This window comes from Astyanax mexicanus, chromosome 12 (assembly GCF_023375975.1).
Source record: "Astyanax mexicanus isolate ESR-SI-001 chromosome 12, AstMex3_surface, whole genome shotgun sequence".
In the NCBI taxonomy this organism is placed as follows: Eukaryota; Metazoa; Chordata; class Actinopteri; order Characiformes; family Acestrorhamphidae; genus Astyanax; species Astyanax mexicanus.
The window spans coordinates 8,544,549-8,570,000 of NC_064419.1; the positions used below are offsets into that span (position 1 = coordinate 8,544,549).

General features: G+C 38.0%; 1 protein-coding gene across 3 annotated transcripts in view; it reads right to left on the reverse strand.

Annotated features, from left to right (window-relative positions):
* Positions 1-25,452, reverse strand: part of kcnn1b (potassium intermediate/small conductance calcium-activated channel, subfamily N, member 1b) — a 79,238-nt gene that overhangs the window by 44,279 nt on the left and 9,507 nt on the right. The window contains exon 1 of one of the 3 annotated variants that reach the window (XM_049485910.1): positions 3,551-3,643. The exons of the other annotated variants lie outside the window; for them this stretch is intronic. The gene's annotated coding sequence lies outside the window, so the exon portion shown is untranslated. Of the gene's footprint in view, positions 1-3,550; positions 3,644-25,452 lie in introns of those variants that run through there. 3 annotated transcript variants of the gene reach the window in all.

Sequence of the window (25,452 nt, forward strand, 5' to 3'; positions counted from 1 at the left end):
ATATCACATGCAAAATTAGTTAATAGTGGCAGATTATAAAAAACACAAGTTAAATACTAGTTATTTATATATATATATATATATATATATATATATATATATATATATATATATATATATATATATATATATATATATTAATTAAAATTACGCAATTATCAGCACTAATTCTACTCTCTTTAAAGAAAGCTGCAGTTGACCAAATGATTAGTGTGTTTTTAAGCACTCATAAAATTAATAATATGGTTAGAGATGTGTATCATTTCTCCCAATACAATAAAATATTCACATACTTTATACTTTAAAGTAATGGTTCTGAAACAGGTTCTCCAGCACCCCAAGATGGTTCATACTTCAGTTGTATTTGTTGGCATTGCAAGTTTCAGGTTTAGAGCAGAACTCTGGACTGTCTTGTGAGGGAAAGCTGTGTTTATCATGCGTTGTGTAGTCGCTGTTGCCCTGGATGATAGAGCTGACCACTAGTGTGATATCTGGGGGGGGGGGGGGGTTGGCTTTGTAATATCAAATTAGGAAATTAGCTAAAATACACTTTACATCTTATATCATATACTGACAAAAGTATTGGGACATAAACACATTACATTATTGACACCCCATTATTCAGAGGAATACCCCCCTCTTTCACTCTAACAGCAGGTTTGGAACTCTTCATTTATTAACTCAGCATTATGGTACTTGGTTCAGATCTTTTTGCCTGATTGTTGAATTCCAGGTACTCACACTGGAACAGTATCTAATTATAATCAACATGAAGTTGCTTCCATTGGAATCATGCTGCACAATATTAAATATTAAGGGACTCGTATTGTAATAGTCTCTAGCAATTCTCAGCATTAAGGTACTCAGATTGTATCTTATCATTCAATACTTAAGCTGATACTGGATATTGGATCAGTATTGGTTAAAATAATAGTCAACAGTATAGTAATCTGAGTGGAACAGTATCCTATGATAATACTCAGCATTAAGGGACTCAGATTAGAATCAGCATGGCCAATATTTAATTTCAAATCACTCTAATTGGCTAATAAGGACGAATACTAAAAATTAAGGTACTCAGACCAGACCATATTGGTAAAAACTCAGCATTAAGACCAACCAATCAACCAATCAATCAATCAATCAATTATTTAATCAAAAACTTTTTTCAACTTAAGTTAACAAGAATCGTTGTCAGCACCATAGTGAGTATTGGTTGAACTAAATAGATTAAATTACAACTTCCTGTCCTTGTAAGGAACTCCAATCAGATTTTACTGGCTGATATCTGGCAGTATGGTACTAAGACTGGATTAGTATCATTGATACTCAGCATTAAGCTCTTTGGAATGTAATTAGCTGATACTCATATTTAAGAAACTTAAATTGGAATAGTATTTCATGATATTCAAGGCTGAGGTATTCGGTTTTGATCGTAAGGGTCAATACTCAGCATTAAGAGACTTGGATCCAATCAGTCACCGGCTCAAACTTGAGATGGATTGAATTGTGGCACAGTAGATGTTTAACCCCTTAACAGGCCAGGATTTTTGTCAATTGTCTGCCTGACATTACACCAATATATTGTGGCGTGAGGAGGCGGGGGAGTGCCCGAGCGCCAGAGCGCACAGCTCTATGTGTCCCAGCTGGCCCGCATCCGGACTGATTAAGCAGCCAGCTGGGACAGGTATAAAACTCAGCCTCAGCTCACTCAAAGGGAGGACTCTTGACTGAGGAGCTGAGGGCTGAGGCTGCACGGACCTTTAGAACTAACTAAAGTTAAGTCTACCGACTCTAGAGCCCCATTGGGCCGTAAATGTTTATTTAAGTTATTTTGGGTGTGGTGGAGGGCATTTGAAGCTAATAAAGGTACGTTTTTGTGTTCATTTAATCCCCGTGTCTGTGTATCTCTGTGTGCTTCCTCCTTCCGGGTCACAGTGGTCACGCCCCTAACCCCAGGGGCCTACCACAATATATTGAGGATTTTTATTGAAACATTGCATAAAAAGCTTTCATGTGTGATAAGGAACATTATCTCAAAATATAATGAATAAAATCATAAAACTGGATTTTTTTTTAAATCAATATTTTATGAACACAAATCAACCTCAAAAAATGTCCTCCAAACCTTTATTTTCAATATGTTTGTCTGTTTTTTATTAGTGGTGTCACGATTTCGATATTTTATCGAAATCGATCAAAATTATGTCATGGTCTCGAGCCTCCATGTCACATCTTTAGCCTGTTTTCTGTCTATTCTCATGTCTGTCTGTTATTCTCACGTGACCCGGCTCCTCTGTATTTCTTCCCTGGTGTTTTTCCACTCTCCTGTGTCCATTTGTAGCTCCGCCCCTCATTACCTTTTCGTCAGGTGTTTCCTGTTTGTCTGTGTCTTTATATAGTCCCCTTCTTCCTGTATTCCTTATCCAGTGTTGTACGTGTTACGTCAGTTCAGGTGTTTTGTGTTTCTCAGTTCTACGTTCTCCGTGTTTCTTTGTATGGTTCAGTCTTTTTGTTTCTTTAATAAATATTCGCAATTGCGTCCGCTCTCCTCGTCCTTCCTTCCTGCACACCACCTGACACTCCAAGTCAAAAAGATGATTGACGATCCCTCCCTCTAAGCTACGCAAGCGCTTGTATCACTTTGCCTCACTTATATCAAGCCCACCTTTTGAAATAAAATATTGTAAATGTGATGAATCAAACCAATGACTGACCATAGACTAATCTAAAACTGGCAAAGGGCTCTCTGCTGTAAAAAAAAAAGAAAAAAGAAAATCGAATTGAATCAAGACCCTCAAATCGGAAATAAAATCAAATCGAGGATTTAGAGAATCGTGACACCCCTAGTTATAGAGTAGAGAGAGAACAGGCAGCTTCTCCAAGTGTCCTGTAGGATATTTCAAAGCCCTCAATTTTTCAGAATGTAAATAACCCATTTTACTGCAGAACAAAACTGTTTTGTATCACCGATACCTGGAGCCCGTTTAAGGGACAAGGCATTTTTAAGGAATTAGACACAAACAAACACAAACCAGCATTCTGGAAAAACGCCACAGTAAAAACACGTTTAATTTGGAATAATTTAACTCATCTTTAAAGCATAATCTAGAAAAAAGAGGGTGACCAGCCCTGTTATAACCAGACACATTTGTAAACAAAGCAGCAGGATGTACAGTAGCGTGTTCAGGTGAATGACACTCCACCCGCTCCACCTGCGAGAGAGCGCGAGAGCGGCGGCGAGACGCAGACTGAGAATCACAGCCAGCGGCTTTGAAGTTTAAAAGACCTGGCTTTGAAGTTTAAAGGAAGATAATCAGCTAAAACAGAGCAGTGTGTTCCTGACAGCGGCGTCCCCACGGCCTCGTACCTCCCCACAGACCAGGTCCCAGACACACACCTCACACACACACACACACCTCACACACACACATGTTTATTGCAGCTGCGTATCACTGCATATTAACCTTCTATAAACAGCAGTAATAACTAATATTCATACATAAACCTTTCCTTCAGATAATGATGATGATGATGAAGAAGAACGCACCTCAAACAGTGATTCCAAACACAAGCAGCAGATTTCCACACCACTACTTGCTCACCTGGCGACCGAGCGAGCCTGTATCCAACCTCTCTCTCTCTCTCTCTCACCTCTCTCTCTTTATCAGTATCTCAATAGCTCACGCCCTCTCTCACTCCCTCTCTCTGTCTGCACTACCTAGTCTTGGGATGTAGCTCAGGTGCTAATAGACAAACAGTTCCAGTACCACACTGGTACTAATGTTATTATTCATACTGGATATTACTGTATTTAAAGCTTCATACTGGGCATTATTGGTATTTCAGCCTTATTTGGAATATTAGAATTACTTAAAAGGTGTGGTTTAGTTTGGTAAGTGGGTGTGGTTTAGCTTGGTAAATAGGTGTGGTCTTGCACGGTTTAGTTTGGTAAGTAGGTGTGCTTTAGTTTGGTGAGTGGGTGTGGTTAAGCTTGGGAACTGGGTGTGGTATAGTTTGGTGAGTAGGTGTGGTTTTGTGTGGTTTAGTCTTGTAAGTAGGTGTGATTTAGTTAGGTGAGTGGTTGTGGTTTAGCTTGGTAAGTAGGTCTGGTTTTGTGTGGTTTAGTTTGGTAAGTGGGTGTGGTTAAGCTTGATAAGTAGGTCTGATTTTGTGTGGTTTAGTTTGGTACATGCATGTGGTTAAGCTTAATAAGTAGGTGTGGTTTGATAGGTAGGTTGGTTTTGTTTGGTTTAGTTTGCTAAGTAGGTGTGATTTTTAATTTGTTAAGTGGGTGTAGTTATGGTTGGCAAGTACGTGTGCTTTAGTTTGGTAAGTGGGTGTGGTTAAGCTTGGTAAATAGGTGTGACTTAGATTGGCATGTGGGTGTGGTTAAGCTTGATAGATAGGTGTGGTTTTGTGTGGTTTAGTTTGGTGAGTGGGTTTGGTAAAGCTCGATAAGCAAGTGTGATTTAGTTTGGAAAGTGGGTGTGGTTAAACCTGATAGGTAGGTGTGATTTTATGTGGTTTATTTAAGTAAGTACGTGTGCTTTAGTTTGGTGGGTGGATTTGGTTAAGATCGGTTAGCAGGTGTGATTTAGTTTGGTAAGTACGCTTGGTTTTGTGTGGTTTGGTTTGGTGAGTGGGTTTGGTAAACCTCGATAAGCAAGTGTGATTTAGTTTGGTAAGTGGGTGTGGTTAAGCTTGATGGGTAGGTGTGGTTTTGTGTGGTTTAGTTTGGTGAGTGGGTGTGGTTAAGCTTGATGGGTAGGTGTGGTTTTGTGTGGTTTAGTTTGGTGAGTGGGTGTGGTTAAGCTTGATGGGTAGGTGTGGTAGGTAGGTGGAATTTTTGTGTGGTTTAGTTTAGTAAGTATGCGTGCTTTAGTTTGGTGGGTGGATTTGGTTAAGCTCGGTTAGCAGGTGTGATTTAGTTTGGTAAGTACGCTTGGTTTTGTGTGGTTTAGTTTGGCAAGTGGGTGTGGTTAACACAAAGTAAACAACACTGCCCCCTCCTCAACATCATGTAGAATAAGCTGGATAATTTGGTGAATATCTGGATAGTTTGCTAGTTAACTCATTAAGATTGTTGCTAAGCGACAGCTCACCAGCTCTGCAGTTCCGGTTGCTCAGACTCGAAGAGAGGGCAGAGCTACGTTAGCCTAGCCCACTTTTAGACCAGCCCATTCAACAGCCAGAGGAGAGTGATAGTGGTAAAAAACAGATGAGATTTATTAGAGATAAAGGGAAGATATTCATCAGAAATAATTTGTACATTTCCACATGGGGACCAAAAGAGCCAATATTAGAAATATAACTCATAGATTCAGGTTCACAAGGGCTTTAAACACACCATCACTACAATATTTAGTCTATTCTGAGTCCTCAATACACTTGATATGTTTACATGCACTTCCAAAACTGATTCCTGCAGAACATCAAAGTTTATCAGTAATCTGATCAATGCATTTACATAATCAAATTCCCAGAAAGAACAATTATATAAATAAATCAGACCAACTCTGTATTTTGTCTGGCAGCAGAAGAGCGATGATGTTGGCGGATGTAGGCGAACTCAGGCGCTGGCTGGGTTTTTATCGTGACAGGGGTTTAGTTAAGTATTGCTATTGATCTCTGGGGCTCTGATCAGGCCAGCTGCTGCTGCGGGATCCTGGAAATCAGCATCAGTTTTGAGGTTCGGACTCGGTGCCGGCCGCTACGCTGTGCTAGCTTGTCTGATCAGTGAGTAATAAACACAAGGCAATGCTCCGGCAAACAAAAGCACCATTACTGTTAGTGTGGCGCTGAAATGAGAGCTCCAAATATTTATAGAGGTCTTTAAAAGCTCGTGAGAGCAGAGAACACGCCAACCTGCCAGCCAACACTCACACCGCCAGCCATTACAGCCTGTCACACACGGACCTCAGTGCACACTGAAAACGATGGATGGAGCTATAATGCAGCTCCGTCTGATTATATACAGTCGCCTGTGTGTGACTGTGACTGCAGGCGAGGCTGCCACGATTCATTGATTACACAGATTTTGATAAAAACACACATATACATACAATTATCCTAGAGGATTTAGGCCCCTTACTGGATTTATGTCTATCACACCGACATAAATGAGTCGTGTAGACTGCAGCCCTAAACAAGCCAGCACCTTAATCCTTAACCCAACCAGCACCCTAATCCTAAACCCAACCAGCACTCTAATCCCAAACCCAACCAGCACTCCAACCCTAAACCCAATCACTAACCAGCACTCCAATCCTAAACCCAAACACTAACCAGCACTCCAATCCCAAACCCAACCAGCACTCCAATCCCAAATCCAACCAGCACCCTAATCCTAAACCCAACCAGCACTCCAATCCTAAACCCAAACACTAACCAGCACTCCAATCCCAAACCCAACAAGCACTCCAATCCCAAACCCAACCAGCACCCTAATCCTAAACCTGACCAGCACTCCAATTCTAAACCCAGCCAGCACTCCAATTCTAAACCCAACCAGCACCCTAATCCTAAACCCAACCAGCACCCTAATCCTAAACCCAACCAGCACTCTAATCCCAAACCCAACCAGCACTCCAACCCTAAACCCAAACACTAACCAGCACTCCAATCCTAAACCCAAACACTAACCAGCACTCCAATCCCAAACCCAACCAGCACTCCAATCCCAAATCCAACCAGCACCCTAATCCTAAACCCAACCAGCACTCCAATCCTAAACCCAAACACTAACCAGCACTCCAATCCTAAACCCAAACGCTAACCAGCACTCCAATCCCAAACCCAACCAGCACCCTAATCCTAAACCTGACCAGCACTCCAATTCTAAACCCAGCCAGCACTCCAATTCTAAACCCAACCAGCACCCTAATCCTAAACCCAACCAGCACTCCAATCCTAAACCCAAACACTAACCAGCACTCCAATCCTAAACCCAAACGCTAACCAGCACTCCAATCCCAAAGTCAACCAGCACCCTAATCCTAAACCTGACCAGCACTCCAATTCTAAACCCAGCCAGCACTCCAATTCTAAACCCAACCAGCACTCTAATCCTAAACCCAACCAGCACGCTAATCCTAAACTAAACCAGCACTCCAATCCTAAACCCAACCAACACTCTAATCCGAAACCCAACCAGCACCCTAATCCTAAACCCAACTAAAACTCCAGTAGGACTGGTCAGACTATACACGCTAGCATCTGAATGTGATTTATTTCCAGAAAAGATTGTATATGGGTCAACAGTGTACAGTCTTGTGCAAATTATGTTGTAGAAACATTGCAAATAAAGAAACAGCAAGGCGACTTTATTTCACCACCTCAAAAAACATATTTCAGTACATTTGCAGTATGATTCAGTGGAATAATGACTTAGATACACAGCCAGCTATTTACTATTCAAATATATTTAGTATTTTAGGTATAGTGTCATAGGCCAGACACACACAGATACCAAAGTTTAGACACAAAGGGATTTTGAGGGACAGGCAAGGTCGATATCAAAATGGCAGCATAAACAAATAACATACCAAAGAATGATCCGGGTAAATTCAAAATATAAGGGAGTAGGCTAAAGCAAAGTACAAATAAACAAAAGAGGTCGGCAACTAGGTAATATATAGCATAGGCAAGTCAAAGTAAAAGGAAAAAACAAAATAGATCAGTAACGGATAGACAAAATAAGAAAAATGTCTTGTGGAGGACAGGAAGGAAGTGAGGGGTATTTATACACAGGAAAACAGGTGCAAGCAATCAGTAGCTTGGTGAGTGGGAGCGCCATAGCGTCACATGATCAGTGGAGTGTGAGAATTCCAGTAAAAGTGCATGTTGGAAACTGGAGTCCAGAGGGGAAAGTTCATAATTCAGAACAGGCAAGACTGGCAGCATCAGGACTGACATATGAAGTGGAATAAATAGTAATACTTTATAAAAACTCTATACTTTGTTATGTTTTCATCATATTTAATCATGTTGTGCATCACCAGTTCTCTGAAACACTAAACTAAACTTATAATCCTAAACCCGACCAGCACTTTAATCCTTAACCCAACCAGCACTCTAATCCTAAACCCAACCAAAACTCCAGTAGGACTGGTCAGAACAACATCAATATTGCTATATTCAATGTAAAGATTTTTAGAGATAAAAAATGACCATATCAGAAGATCAGGCCTACTGTACATGCTAGCATCTGAATGTGATTTTTTCTCCAGAAAAGATTGTATATGGGTCGTTAGTGTGGAAATTATTTGGAATTTGGAGAGATGACACTCAAGAGTGTACAGTCTAAATTATGTTGTAGAAACATAATTTAGACTGTGTGTGGATTGAGGTGTATGTATACACAGTAAAACAGGTGTGAGCAATCAGTAGCTTGGTGAACGAGAGCGCCATAGCGTCACATTATCAGTGGAGCGTGAGAATTGCAGTGAAAGTGCATGCTGGGAACTGGAGTCCAGAGGGGAAAGTTCATAATTCGGAACAGGCAAGACTGGCAGCGTCAGGACTGACATATGAAGTGGAATAAATAGTAATACTTTATAAAAACCTCTTTTGTTGTGGTTTCATCATATTTAATTATGTTGTGCATTACCAGTTCTCTGAAACACTAAACTAAACTGATAATGTGAACAACCAAACTGAAAATTTACATTGCAGTTACTGACATTATCCCATCATGTGAAGGTGTTTAGTGTTAATTATGTACAGAAGCCTCCGGAAACTGCAGGACTGACCTATCCTCCAGACTCACAGCTAACAGTGAGTGAGGGATAATGGTCACTGGTTACGGACGCTGACAGGTCATCCTGGATTGTATTCCGCTGCTTATCAGCATCTACATAGCTTCAGTCTGAAAGTGCTCCCTTACCCTGCTCTCCTTACACTCGTGCTGAAAATGAGGGGCGTTACAGAATAAAATCTAATTAGGTCTGAGTTTCCCAGAGGTATCACAGTGTTAAGATCATTTTACAAATTAGAAAGAGTGTTAAAAAGGATCCTCACTCCACTCCGCCAGCTCGCTGCCATCTCCGCGCCATGATGCTTTTCAGAAACTCGACCCTGAGCATCAAAGCCGGTCTGAAATCACAGCTGTCCGTCCTAAACCACACATTATTTCCTGGAACCAATCCGATTACCCAGAGCATGTGTTTTCAATAGGGCTGCACATTTATTGCTTCTTGGTTCTTTTGTGCTGAGAACGTGATTCAACCGCGATCTGGCCTGACTCCCATATACTTCTCATGCTTGAGCTAAACGGCTGTTCAGGTGCAGTTTAACCTGATTAATTACCGATTACAGAGCTAGAAAATATTACCATCTCTGCTGCTGCCACATGCTAAACTGCACTGAAATGCAGGTAAATCTGAACCCAGAATCTTCTTCCTGTGTTTACTTTATTAACCTTGCCCTAGACATCATTGACCAATGAAGCAGAGGCGAGAATGGTCTCTTATATGGTTCGTTGTGATGGATTTTGTTGCACTTATGGTTGTCCTTGTGTGAAAACAAACCAAACCATAATGGAAACACTATTACCTGATTTCGAGAAACCAAATTTTGAAAAAATGTAATATCCCCAAACCTGCAAATATCCTTCCTACCCACCGTTCACACCTACCTCGGACCTCGGCTCACTGTCTGTGTTGAGGTAATCTCCTAGTCTGGTTGTTTGAGGCTGCAGGGTTCCTCACACCTTCCCGCTCCTGCATTCCCTCCACTGCCAGCTTCACTCCATACAAATCCAATTTGGTAAATCTATTTTGACATTGAATTTGCACTCATTCAGATGTGCCATCAGGCTGCGAGCGGCCCGGCTCCTCGCTCTAATGAAAACGTCTACAGCGCAGAGCTCATTACTGCATCTGCTACTCAGGATTCTCCATCTCCACCATTCCCCCACCATCAGAATCACACACACACACAGCCACATTCTCCCGTGTTCCTGCATTCGCTCTGACAATGTTCCCCACAGTGTCTCCCTGAAGCCGAGGGACGAGGGAGGAGATCGGATCTGGGTTCTGGAGAACTCGTGATTGGACTATGATAGTCAGCGAGGCGTTTCACAACATCTGCCAACGCAGTTAGCATTTAGCACCACTGTGTTCCATCTGCAGCAGTAAGTACAAACAGTGAGGGAAAACAGAACAGCATCCAGCAGCACCAGAACCCCCACTGTAGACACTATAGACCCGTCCAAAACACAGCAAGAGGCTCAGAACACAACCTGAGCAGAAGTGATCTACAAAGAGACAGACAGGCCTGGGAGTGAAACGTCTTTAGTACCTTTAATTCAGTTTAATCCAGATTTATTTCTATACCTTTTGTAGGGCTGGGCAATAACTACATTTTTTGCAATATACGATGCAAATTATAATAAGGTGCATTATCAATGAACGTCTTTTTTCTGGTCTATTTTTATACACAAGTCACACCGGATTATAAGGTGTATTTTAAGTAGAGCTGGGCGATATGGCCCCAAAAAATAAATCTTAGATTTATTTTTTAAAAATCCGATTTTAATCTATTTTTAAATTTATTTATTTATTTATTTATTTTTATTATTTAATTTCCCCTTAGTGGTTAAAGTGCAACCAGAAACTCACTCTGAACCACGGGAGCCCACAGGGAAGCGTCGGTGGTGGAAAAACGATTTTCATAAAAACACTTCATCCTTAACTGTAAATTCGAAATTAATCAATAAAATCTATTAATTGCCCAGCTCTAATTTTAAGATATAATAATAATTAACAAATTTTAATTCAGCCGGTCTTGCCATTGGGGGCACCTAAGTAACCAAAACTGTAATTCGTTAAAAAAAATTTACATTCTACACAGATTTCTCTCCTAGAATTGTATGTTTGGGTGAGTAAAGCGCTTCTGTTTACTTACAGTAAGCTTAGGTTTCCAGTAATTTAACGCGGTTAGCAGCAGCGTTAGCCACAGTTAGCAGCAGCGCTAGCCACGGTTAGCAGCACTTAGCGCTAGACTAAGGAACACTGATTTTTTTCAGCATCACAGGGCGATACCAGCTAGCGGTTTGTCCCACGTAGCTTGTTTTAACATGGTAAACATGCAGACTACAGTCCCCTGAACTGCGAAAGAGCTAGCGCTGATGCTAATACTGCTCCAGTCTCAGTTCTAGAGAAACTTTAAATGGAGTTTTATAATATGATAAGAGTATGTTAAAGCATTGGTATATATTTGTAACACCATATACATATTGTGCAAATTTTTTAGGCACCTGTGGGATTTTTGTTAGCAAAGAAAAAGTTTCTTATCTGTGAAATAAGTATTTATTAGCTCAGTAAAACACATTACAGCATTACAATAAAAACAAACAGCAATTTTACAAAAAAGCAGTGCAGCTTTTACAGCCCTGTTTTCCTTAAAACATCTCCTAATCTCTCCTCCTCATCTGAGTTTAATAGATTTATTTATTTCTAGTTCTTATCATATTAATCAACACCTGGTTTGGTAAATTGGTAAATTTGGTAAATCAGGTGAGCTGCTGACGGAACTGAACATATAGTTACACATGGTGGCTGAGGGCATCCAGGAGAAATCTGGAACTAAATTTGTTTTTCATCTTTTCTCACAGGATATAACATATATTTGTTACATTTTAGTGTATTTATGTGTATTATTTTCGTCAAATACTACATGGTGATTTTTTTTCCAGCCAAAAACACTTTTATTGCTGAGATAAATGGATTAGTGTAATTTGCTTTGGTGCTTAAAACGTTTGCACAGTATTGTATAAAATATATGATATACAGTACAGTAATAAATATCTAACTGAGAAAATATTGATACTGTAGAATATTAAAATATATATATTTTTTTAAATACTGTATTAATAAAAAAAAAAAAACACTATATAATTGCACAACAAGGCCAGATTGTGTACGGGGACTATGCCGTATAAGGCATTACCACCTGCAGTGGTCAAATCAGTAGCTGGTAATTATGGAGACGGGTGGCGTCTGGCTAGAATTGTCTGTGTGATCAGAAAACAATGAAAAATGAATATGGCACAAATCCCATCCACATGATATTCACTCCTGTCCCAAGACTTTTGGTATGCCAAACAAATAAATAACTATCATGACCCAAAAGGAGAGCATCTCTGAGAGGACTCAAAAGAGGACACCCAGTCCTCCTCTGGGCAGCACTGGGCAGCACAGCTACAGGCAAAAAGGCTTAAAACTGGACACTCAGGCTCATTAAGAAAAAGAGTTCTGCAGGAGAGAAAGTAGGTTACATTAAGCTGAATAAGCCTCGATCGCCCTCTGAGCGAATGAACGCCCTGATTTACCAAAGGAGTGACAACAACCAGGCATACACCCACAAGAACCAAAATATATAAACATTAAAACATAATACATAATTATTAATATACAATTCTGATATTCTGATACACATAATATGCCTTTCAGTATTATGTCTCTATAACACGTTCAAAACAGCAACTTTACAAGAGTAGGAAAGTCGATGTAACTAGATATTAGCAACTCTATTGATCCATTTATCCTAAAATTATGAAAATTATGAATATATAGGTCAATATCAATATAAAATGTATTTGTTGTATTTGTTGCAGGACAGTTGTTTTAATTTCACACAAACACTTAAAAACAGTAACTTTTTCAATAATTAAACTGATTTACAGTATTTTTCACACTAAGATAGCGCACCAGATTATAAAGTGCACTATCAATAAACGTTTATTTTCTGGTCTATTTTCATACATAAAGCACACCTGATTATAAAGCGACACTAATAAGGAACAGAGGTGTAGCCATGTTTCCCTTCTAATTCAATAATATTAATTTCACATCATTTTTCTGAGGTAAAGCTTAAGCTCTCCACCCTGTCATGGTAAAATGTCACAGTAAATAAAATAATTTTAGAAAATCCAAATGAATCTATTTTCATGACAATTGACCACCAGCTTAAAGATTATGTTCCAGGGTTCTTGCACCATTTTAAAAGTCAAATTCAATGCTTTATAAGACCTTTTTAAGACCTCAATAAATATAATATAAGAAATAAATACATTATATTGTCATAATTTCTTTGGTAATCTTAGTTCTTTCCCCACTCATTTTAGCTAGCTTGAAGCTAATGTTAGTTCTCTCCCTGGTAAAGTTAGCTAGCTTGCTGCTAATGTTAGCTAGCTCTCCACTAACATTAGCTAACTCTTCGGTAAAGTTAGCTTGCTCTCTGCTAATCTTAGTTCTTCTCCAGTAATGTTAGCTAACTTGCCGCTAATGTTAGCTAGCACTCCACTAACCTTAGTTCTCTAGCTGGTAATGTTAGCTAACTTGCTGCTAATGTTAACATGTGCTTTCCCACTGGCATTAAACACTCTGTCTGAAAATTTTACAGCAAATTTACAGTAAATTTAAGACAATTTAAGACCCTAATCACAATAATTACATTATCGATTTATCGTACAATAAATTGACATGACCTGAACAATATTTGATACCGTGATATCGTCTATTGAGGTTATTTGTATATTTGTACACATATATAACAATTAAGAGTATTTTAGCCAGCAATAACTAACCAATGCTTCAATAACTGAGACACAGTGTGGACTGCAGTAGGTGAAGAAAAAATATTATAAAAATATTTCCAAAACTATGATTATTAAAATTCTGTTTTCTTTAAAAGGGTATAATTTCTTTTTTTTGTTATGATATTCTATTATCATTATATCAGTGACATTAAATGGTCTTAAAATGACAAAAATATTGATTATCGCAATAATTTCTGGAAAAATATATCGCCCACAAAAATTCGTGACAGGCCTATTTAAGATATTTTAAGACTTTTTAAGGTCTTAAAGGAACAGGAAACCTGTGTTTAAGGTGGTAAACCAGCTAAACCATCAAACTCAAACCAAAATATACCCTATACTGGTCAAAAGCTTAACTGGACAACCATCTTAACCAGTTTGACCAGTTTGGGCTGTCCATGCTGTGTTTTAAGCAGAGTAATGTTGTTATGCAGCACATTTATCCTGTCTGTGTCGATATCCTTTACTACATTAAAAAATCCTTCGTCATCTAATGTTTTTGTTATTGATGATGCTGATGAGATGAGCGCTTTCCGCCGGCGGCAGCGGTGCCAGCACTGCAGAGGAACTCCTGGAGCACGTTCAGTTCCAAATCTCCCCGTCACCAATTACACTCTCCACAAATTACCCCCGATTAGGCAGCGGAGCAGCAGCTGCAGCAGCCCTGCTCCCCTTAGCTCAACTGCACTTACACCAGGCCTCAACCACAGCCTGCAGCTCAGCCAACACACAGCTGCTCACACACACACACACACACACACAGTTGTGAAGACCACCAAAATGTCCTCAAAAACCAGCAATTTATGACATACCATAATTTATGTGAGGACATCTGGTCATCACAAAGGTAGCAAAATTTGTACAAAAAAACACACATACACACACACACACACACACACTCTCTCTTTAACTATAAAGTAGGGCTGAAGGGCTTCAGAACCCACCATTAAAAAACACAGGCAAAAGACAACTCAGGCTCTGAGAACTGCGACCGTGCTGATCTGTGTCGGGTGGTGTAACGGACCGTAGTTGATCTGTGATCTGTACAGATCCACCCACCCACAGTTCAGCATGCATGTACGTTGCTGTTTTGTGCTTTGCACAAACTGCCAATGCGATGCATATCACAGTACAGGGATTATAATGTTATATATTGTGGCATTTTTGCAACAATAGAGATCCAGCAGCTATGTATCAGTACCGGCCAGTTTTCATGCAAAATATGTGATGAGACAATATTTCTCTAAATGAGCTGATCCTGATAGCGGATCAGGCATATATCGTTGTGTTAAATATTACAGCAGCTCTGCGTAAGGCTCACTGTAGGACAGGGGTGTCCAAACTACGGCAGGTTTTCTAATGTAAGATTCAAAGTTTGAACGCTAGGTGTCAGAAATGGGCCAAAGAGTCTAAAAGCGGCGAGAGTGAAGTTGAAGCGCAGAAAAACGGGCCAAAGAGTCTAAAAGTGGAGAGAGTGCGCATTTCCAGCGCAGAAAAACGGGCCAAAGAGTCTAAAAGCGGAGAGGGTGTGCAGTTTTAGCGCAGAAAAACTGGCAAAAGAGTCTAAAAGTGTAGAGGGTGCGCATTTCCAGCGCAGAAAAACGGGCCAAAGAGTCTAAAAGCGGAGAGGGTGTGCAGTTGTAGCACAGAAAAACAGGCCAAAGAGTCTAAAAGCGGAGAGGGTGTGCAGTTTTAGTGCAGAAAAACTGGCCAAAGAGTCTAAAAGCGGAGAGGGTGCGCAGTTTTAGCGCAGAAAAACAGGCCAAAGAGTCTAAAAGCAGAGAGGGTGAAGTTGTAGCGCAGAAAAACAGGCCAAAGAGTCTAAAAGTTGCCATGATTAAGGAGACTAATATTAAGAGACATCATGAAATGAAAGATCAATTTGAAAAATCTTAGTTTACACAACAATGTCAAAGATATAGACAGTAAGTAAAATGGTGTGTAAATGAAAGTAATCAGGAAAATGTATTATTTAAAGTGGTATATTTCATTATTTGTTTTATTACAGAATCTGTGGCCCGTGACTTCAAATATATTTCTCCTTCTGGCCCCCAACAAAAAAAGTTTGGACACCCCTGCTGTAGGCATTGGTCACAGGAAGCCTCAGGTCCTTGTTCAATCAGCAGATGGAACCCTGGAGCTGAAGCATGGCTACAGAAAGTCACTAACAGCCAGGGTATTCGTGTGCTTATCTAATTCGGGCTTTATTATTTTTTTATTTGTTTGCTTTTGATTTGTCAAAAATTTGGATACATCTTAAATTTAGTGGTTTTCCTTTATTTAAAAAAAACTCTGAATTGTAGGTCAAAAAGTCTAAAGGTCTAAAGTCATTCAAACTAAGAAGAAAAACGTAGAGAATTATTTAGCAAACAAAAAAGTTTTAAATAAACTGTAATATGTATTTTTTTGCCGTGCTTAGATGACAGCTTTGCACGTCTTGCTTTATGAGGTAGAGTCACCTGCAATGGTTTTCAGTTAACAGCTGTGCTAAACTTGTCATAACTGTCTTGTTATGTGTGTTTGAGAGCATCAGTTGTAAAGTTTTGAAGAGGTAGAGTTACAGGTATACAGTGAATAGCTCTATTTTAGTAATGTTCTAATACATATTATGGCAAGAACTACTCGACTAAGTAAAGAAAATAATGATTTTAAGAAATGAAAGTCAGTATATCTGAAACATTTCAAGAACTTTGAAAGACCATCGAAAACTTTATGATAAAACTGGCTCTCATCAGGACCACCCCAGAAAAGGAAGAGCAAGAGTTACCTCTGTTGCACAAGATAAATTCTTACAAGCCTTAAAAATGGTTAATTCGAGTATTTTGGCTTGTTTAACACTATTTGAGGTTAATCTAGCAAGTTATGTATTGAGCTATTGTGCTTCTCTTTTTTCCATATTGTCTCTGTATTTGTCAAAAGACGCATCACGTAAAACAGAAACAGAATAATCAGCAGCTCCAAGCCTCTCTGTGATACTCTGAACTGCACTGCTGTGGATATAAACACAGAATAAAATACAGTAACAATCAAATGTTCACATAGCAAAAAAGGTTTGGCCAATCGATTAACAACGTAGTTTTATTGTGTCATATTTAAGTTGCATACACTTGAGAAAATCTAAACTTAATTTATCATATTTTCCTAATTTTTTCTAAACTACAGATCATGTATTCCCACAGGTTTGTCACTCTGTCATAAGACAAATGCATCTCCCCTTTAACTAGAAACCCCTCTTTAGAGTGCACATCTTTTTGCCCATACAGTGAGCCTTACTTTTTCAATCACAATGTGATAAAGTTCTAGTTAGAAGTTGGAACTGGAAATGACTAACCTTCCATTCCTGTGTGTCCCAGAATGATTTTCTATGTCTAATACTTTTGTAGACATTGAGCCTCTACATACAAGAAGAACACGCTCTCCATAATAAATCTGCACCAAAATAAACCACTCTCTACAAACAAGGGCTATAAAAAGAACCTGGACCGGGAGGAGAAAGAAGAAAGGATGGATGAAGGATGTGATGATCAGAGACTAGAGACTCTTTTTGTCTTTTATGTTCCTGAGAAAAGCCTGACAAGATACCTGCAGAGAAGACGAAAAACACACCATGCTCAGCTTTAAAGAATATTAATGTAAAGACACCAGTAGACTTTTAGCCCAGCCTCCTCTCCTCACACTGCTTCTGGGTTCTGGAGAAATGGTGGCGGGTGGTTGTGACAAAAAAATGAGTGGATCTTTTTACAGGAAGATGGAACCTAAACAGCAGAACATTAGCTAAGGCCCTTCAGGACTGCTGTAAGCTACTGCTGCTTTAGCTTAGCATTTCCCAGCCCTGATCTTAGACCCTTTTTACTCTTTCTTGCCTTAAAACACTTGTATCACCTCAGTAAGGAGCTGTTACTGGCCACATTAACATTATACACGTAAAAACACCATATCTAGAGGCTAACAGTTAGCCATTAGCATAGTGTGTACTCTTGTTTGCTCGCTGAGACATAAGCAGAGGTGGAAAGTAATGAATTACATTTACTCAAATTACTGTAATTGAGTAGATTTTATGAGTAATTTCGTAATTTTTAAGTAGTTTTTAAAATAGGTAATTTCACTTTTACTGAAGTACATTTTGACACAAGTAATTTACTTCGCTACATTGGAAAACACCACATTACTGAGTAAAAAATAAAATGCTGTTGGAAAAAAAACTAATTGTCTGAATAAAAAAAAAAGAGTTTTGTTCTCCATGGCAGCGCAGCTGAACTTTTCCCAGCAGTGTTTATTATGGTTATGCTTCTTTATCGGCACTGCGCATGTGCGACCAACATTTTTTTTTTGTATGATTTCATGTTTTTCATGATTATTCCTTACGTTTTTTTTGGAAACATTAAACAATCTGCTTAAATGTAAAAAACAAAACATGCAAATAGCAGTTAAAGCATAACAATGGCAAGTAAAAAAAAATTATGTAAAAAAAACAAAACATACTTAGATCTACTCAAGTTTGCATAAGTTATACGAAAAAAGCATTTAAAATCACAATCCAATTATTTTATAATGGTCCTTTAAACATAAAATAAACATTGTGATTACAATATATACCTCTTGGCATTAAATACTGCTTAACGAGCAGTGTTTTAGTGTAGTTTTTTTTTCAGTAGCATTAAAGTTTACACAATATGAGCATCAATACGCAAAGTAGTACATTTACAATATACTTCAAGTGCAATAAAAATTATGTTTAAAAAAAAAACATACATAAATCTACTCAAATTTGCAGAAGTTATACGAAAAAAGCACTCAAAAGCACAATCTAACTTTTTATGTTGGACTTATATAGCTTAATTACAATTGAAATATACTTAAAGTCTTCTTCTGCTAAAATCAACTCTTTCTTGTTCTTTGTGAAATACAATAGGTCTCTCTCAGTTGAAACTGTTCACCAACTCCTATTGTCTGCAGTAGCTAAGAAAAAAAAAGAAAAGCCTCAGAAAAACAGGTTGATCAGAAAAAACGCAACACAGACGGAGCTAAAGCAGAGCCGACGCTGTCAGCTAAAGAACATTAGCTTTTTCTGTGTAAGAATGTAGGTTTAGGTCAGATCTCCGGTGAATTACGCGTTTTACAGAGACCTTAAATATACACTAGAGAAGCACGGACAGAACTCAACAGAACTGTCCGCTGAAAGTCTGACGTTAAGTGAAGTTTAAGGGTTAACTTTACCTAGCACTCACTGCTACATCTTTACAACTAAGGCTTTATCTCTGAAAACATTTGTCTATTAAGTTTTAGAGCTGTAAATTTGACTGTTGGGGAAGGCAGGTAGCGGTTTCTGCTGCAGTGCTGTTAGCCAATCAGAGGCAATATGTTTGCATGTATGAATATTCATGAGCAAGAGCCGAAATCCTGTCTTTCTTCTGAGACCGCTAATTCAGTGAACTAAGGCAGGGCTAAATAGAAACACCGGAGCACTTTTTGTATGTACAGTCATATGAAAAAGTTTGGGCACCCCTACTAATCTTAATCATTTTTAGTTCTAAATATTTGGGTGTTTGCAACAGACATTTCAGTTTGATATATCTAATAACTGATGGACACAGTAATATTTCAGGATTGAACTGAGGTTTATTATTTTAACAGAAAATGTGCAATATGCATTAAACCAAAATTTGACCGGTGCAAAAGTATGGGCACCCTTATCATTTTATTGATTTGAATACTCCTAACTACTTTTTACTGACTTACTGAAGCACAAAATTGGTTTGGTAACCTCAGTGAGCTTTGAACTTCATAGCCAGGTGTATCCAATCATGAGAAAAGGTATTTAAGGTGGCCAATTGCAAGTTGTTCTCCTATTTGAATCTCGTCTGAAGAGTGGCATCATGGGCTCATCAAAACAACTCTCAAATGATCTAAAAATAAAGATTGTTCAACATAGTTGTTCAGGGGAAGGATACAAAAAGTTGTCTCAGAGATTTAACCTGTCAGTTTCCACTGTGAGGAACATAGTAAGGAAATGGACGACCACAGGGACAGTTCTTGTTAAGCCCAGAAGTGGCAGGCCAAGAAAAATATCAGAAAGGCAGAGAAGAAGAATGGTGAGAACAGTCAAGGACAATCCACAGACCACCTCCAAAGAGCTGCAGCATCATCTTGCTGCAGATGGTGTCACTGTGCATCGGTCAACAATACAGCGCACTTTACATAAGGAGAAGCTGTATGGGAGAGTGATGCGAAAGAAGCCATTTCTGCAAGCAAGCCACAAACAGAGTCGCCTGAGGTGTGCAAAAGCAAAAGCATTTTATAATATGCATTTAATGCATATTGCAAATTTTCTGTTAGTACAATAAACCTCATTTCAATCCTGGAATATTACTGTGTCCATCAGTTATTAGATATATCAAACTGAAATGGCTGTTGCAAACACCCAAATATTTAGAACTAAAAATTATTAAGTGACTGTATGAATAGCATTCATTCATACAAAGTTGCCATAAGTTGTTCCAAATAGTACATTTAGTATGTAAGTTTGTATTAATTTTAATTCATTTTAAAGTATGTACTTTTCCATGTTAAGTATACTTTTAAAAAATATACATAAATGCACTTTCTTTTTACAGTGGTACTCTTTAAATTGGCCTGCTCCTATTGGTCCATTCATGCTGGAATGTTCCTACAGCGTAAAGAGAGGCAGTTTCCAAACAGCGTTAATAAAAAGTTACGAGGTTTTGATGTGACAGCGGCGATGAGCTAAAGTCGTGCTAATGCCCGGCGCCGGGCAGAGCTGTCTGGCTGTATATGAATAATGGAGGCGTATACTACATGTTAGTGCCACTCAGGCGGGCGTTTCTCTCGCTCGCCCAGACGGGAAATAGAACGAGAGCGAGGCAGAAATGGGGTCGGCTCTCCCACAAGGAATGAATGACACTGATTTGCCCTCTTTGAGTGGCACACACACAAACACACACACACACACACTCACACACTCCGAGATTAATACCAGCAGCAGGTCTGCACACGAGTACCCAGCAATCCAACATACATTCAAACATCATCACACACACATTATATATGTCCACATGTTTGTCAGGGTTCATACACTTTTTAACCAATACGTTTCCATGATATTTTCATGACTTTTTCACGCCTTCAAGACATTTTTTATAACTATATGATTTTTAAAACATCAGTGCAGACAATAAAACCAAAAATCAACTAAAACTATAATTAAAATAGATTATAACAGGCCTAAAATGAATCTGATAAAATGTTGACACACAATATTTAACCCTTGTGTGGTGTTCATATTTTTGTTACTCGTTTACTTTGTTACTTGTATTTAATTCAGCAAAATTAAGCAATTCTACATTAAAATGCTTTACACATGCTCGCTTCACCTAAATTGCAAGCTTTATAAACAGCTTACATGGTTAATATTTGCCCTTTACCTTTCTTATGTTACATTTCTTTCAAAAAGTGCTACTCTTTTTTTTATTAGTTTTTTAATAAAATGTAAAAGAAAATGAATTTAACTCAAGATATGAGTAGAACATTTGTTTAGTTTCAAATTTACAAATGAAGCAATGTTTATTAGCCCTTGGCCAAACATACTGTATGTAATATAAATGTGTGGGGGGGGGGGTGTACAGTGTGTGTTTATCGAAAATGTGTTTTGATATATGTTTTTCACAAAAAATGCGCCAATGCCAATGAGTTTGAGTTAGAAAAAAAATGTTTTAGTATCATTTGATGAAAAATGAAAACGGGTCCCACAGACCCGAACACCACACAAGGGTTAATAATAAAATGTGATTCAGATCCTGAGAGCTCCATTGTGTAGGGGGCTAAATTACTGAATTAACTCTGAGCTGATGTATTTGTTTACTCAAAATAGATTTTAGACAGAAGACAGAAATATTTACTCACACATTTTGGCATATTACATTCATACCAAAAACCTTTTATATCTGCCCAATATCTGCACCATATATCTGACTATTGTGCATTTGCACATCGCAATGACTACGCTTAAACGATATATCGTGCAGCCCTAGTTCTTAGCACAAAGATCACGTAAAGTTGTTCTTAATGCTAAGCTGCTTCTGGGAAACTGTGCCCTGATTGGTCCATTTGAGAACAGAAGCTATTGTGATGCTGTTGCTTTTTTGGGAAAGGTAAAATTAGTCCCAAAACTAAAAAACAACATTGAATCCACATAATTCTGCAATTACTTGCACTTTTTTCAGCTATTTTTACCTATGAACTGCACACCACTCTGACCACCCACACAACTGCAAAAAACACAGAAATTTTACACACACACACATGCATATGCATTACATATTACATTCATACCAACTACTGGCTCCGTAACAGTGTGCAGTGCTTGGTATCTCACGATTGCCACTTGCGATGTAATCTGACGACGGATGCACAGTTATCACAACAAGCGTTTACACAATTATACAATTATAAAAACCATCCACATGCACACCAGGGCTGAACTGTTATTTAGCCTAATTAATAATCAGCAGCTAAAGTTCCAGTACACACTAGTGCTGGGTGGTTAATCGAATTAATGTGATTAACTGATTTATGTTTTAATGTGATTTTTAAAAATAATAATAGAGTAATGGAGATTGTAGATCTGTCCATATAGAAGCTGCAGAGGGAATGTAACCTGTAAAAAAACTCTTTAATGTTTTCTTACTTAAATTAACTGAAATGTAATGAGGATCACGTTTGGATTAAGTTATACATAAAAGCGGTTTTTGAAGGAAGCTTTCAGTCCTGACTCTCAGACTTTCAGTCTGCCTGCTCTGTACGCTGAACTACTCCTTAACAAAGACTCTACTTCCCAGAATGCACTCATACCAAAATTCCCTGACGCCACTGATCATGTGACTCTACAGTGTTCCCGCTCTCCCAGTTACTGATTGTTTGCACCTGGCCTGTCTAGTATAAACACTCCTCAGTTTGCCCTGTTCTGAGTTAAGTTTTGAATCTACAATGCGTTTCCTTTGTTTATTGCTTTTGCTACAGACTTGTTTTTTGTTCCTCTATTGTGTATTTTCCATTTATTTTCCATTTTTGCATTTTTGACTACTCTTTTGCCCTAGCCCTTTCCTTGTTGGATTTAAAATGTATGACCCTGTTTTGCCTGACTACTCCCTGGTATGTTGTTTATATCGGCTGCCACATTGTAACTGACCCTGCCTGTCCCTTACCACTCATGTAAACCTAGTCCCTTTGTTAATAAACTGTGTGATTGGTATCTGCGAGTGTCTGTCATGTGTCTCAAAACTCAAAATAGGTAAGCTATACTTTATTCGTTTATGTTAGTTTCATACAAGTTTTATTGTGCTGCATGTTTTGGACTGAAATAAATGTATAAGAAAAATTGGTGCTGTATGATATTATTTTATTATTTTTTTATAATTTTTATTATTTTTTTGAAAAATCTGCAGTATCGCCTATAACTAGTAAATAATCAAATATTTTCACGTTTTACATGAAATTACAGGCAAATTTTATTTAAGTATTCTAACAGGAGCAAGAAGCAACACACAAACCACACACTGCCTCACTAAAGAGTACGCAACAAATAGGGTGACACCATTAGAAGTGCATTCATTAGTGTAGTGTGTACAGTACAGAGGTGTGGAACGAGACCCAGATGTGGTAATTTAGTTCTAAAGAAACATGAGCTCCTCACAAGTCACTGGTGAGTTAGCTTTAAACTGACTTTATATAGTATCTACATTTAAAATAGGGTTTTATTATTATATAATTTAAAAAAAAACTTTACTTTTAATTGGCAAAATAAATTGGTCATGTGTCAAGTGATTCTAATAATTACAATTACAATCGACAAATCCTCAATTTATCTGGATGAAAATAACTTTTAAATAAGTTTAATATATGGATATTATTTGTATTGCTAACACACATACACACAAAGCTACACATACATATAAACTTAAGATATCACATACAAGTAATCACCTGTCTGATTAATACATAATCACATACCAGCTTCAGATACCACACATAATTAATCACCTGTCCAAACTATATATCATCACATATCAGCTTCAGATATCACACACAAGTAATCACCTGTCTGATCTATACATCATCACATACCAGCTTCGGATATCACACACAACTATCACCTGTCTGATCTATACATCATCACATATCAATTTCAAATATCACACACAAGTAATCATTTGTCTAATCAATACGTTATCACATATTAACTTCAGATATCACACACAAGTAATCACCTGTCTGACCTATACATCATCACATATCTACTACAGATATCACACACAAGTAATCACCTGTCTGATCTATACATCATTACATACCAGCTTCGGATATCACACACAAGTAATCATCTGTCTAATCAATACGTTATCACATATTAACTTCAGATATCACACACAAGTAATCATCTGTCTGATCTATACACCATCACATACCAGCTTCACATATCACACACAATTAATCAACTGTCTAATCAATACATTATCACATACCACTTTCAGATACCACACACAAGTAATCACCTGTCTGATTAATACATATTAGCTTCAGATATCACACACAAGTAATCACCTGTCTGATCTATATATCATCACATATCAGCTTCAGATATCACTCACAATTAATCACCTGTCTGATTAATACATCATCACATATCAGCTTCAGATATCACACACAAGTAATCACCTGTCTGATCTATACATCACCACATACCAGCTTCGGATATCACATATAAATAATCACCTGTCTGATCTATATATCATCACATATCATCTTCAGATATCACATATAAATAATCACCTGTCTGATCTATATATCATCACATATCATCTTCAGATATCACCCACAAGTAATTATCTGTGTGATTAATACATCATCACATATCAGCTTCAGATATCACACACAAGTAATCACTTGTCTAATCAATACATTATCACATACCACTTTCAGATATCACACACAAGTAATCACTTGTCTAATCAATACATTATCACATACCACTTTCAGATATCACACACAAGTAATCACTTGTCTAATCAATACATTATCACATACCACTTTCAGATACCACACACAAGGAATCACCTGTCTGATTAATTCATCATCACATAACAGCACCAGATGTCACATATAAGTAATCACCTGTCTGATCTATACATCATCACATATCAGCTTCAGATATCACACATAAGTAATCGACTGTCTGATCTATATATCATCACATTCAACTACAGATATCACACACACAACTAATCACCTCTCTGATTAATACACAATCACATACGAGCTTCAGATATCACACACAAGTAATCACCTGTCTGATTAATATATCATCACATATCAGCTTCAGATATCACACACAAGTAATCCCCTGTCTGATTAATACATATTAGCTTCAGATATCACACACAAGTAATCACCTGTCTGATTAATACATCATCACATATCAGCTTCAGATATCACACACAAGTAATCACCTGTCTGATTAATACATATTAGCTTCAGATATCACACACAAATAATCACCTGTCTGATTAATATATCATCACATATCAGCTTCAGATATCACACACAAGTAATCACCTGTCTGATCTATACATCACCACATATCAGCTTCAGATACATACCTGTCAAGTTTTAGATGTAAAAATAAGGGATATTTTCCTCTGTACGCTTAAAGCCGTCCCACCAGCCCAACGAAGGTTCAGTATACCTTACATTTTAAGACAGGTTTACAAAAAATCTAAAATAACCACAAGTGAACCACTTACACACTACAAGTAGATTATCAGAATCTGAAATGT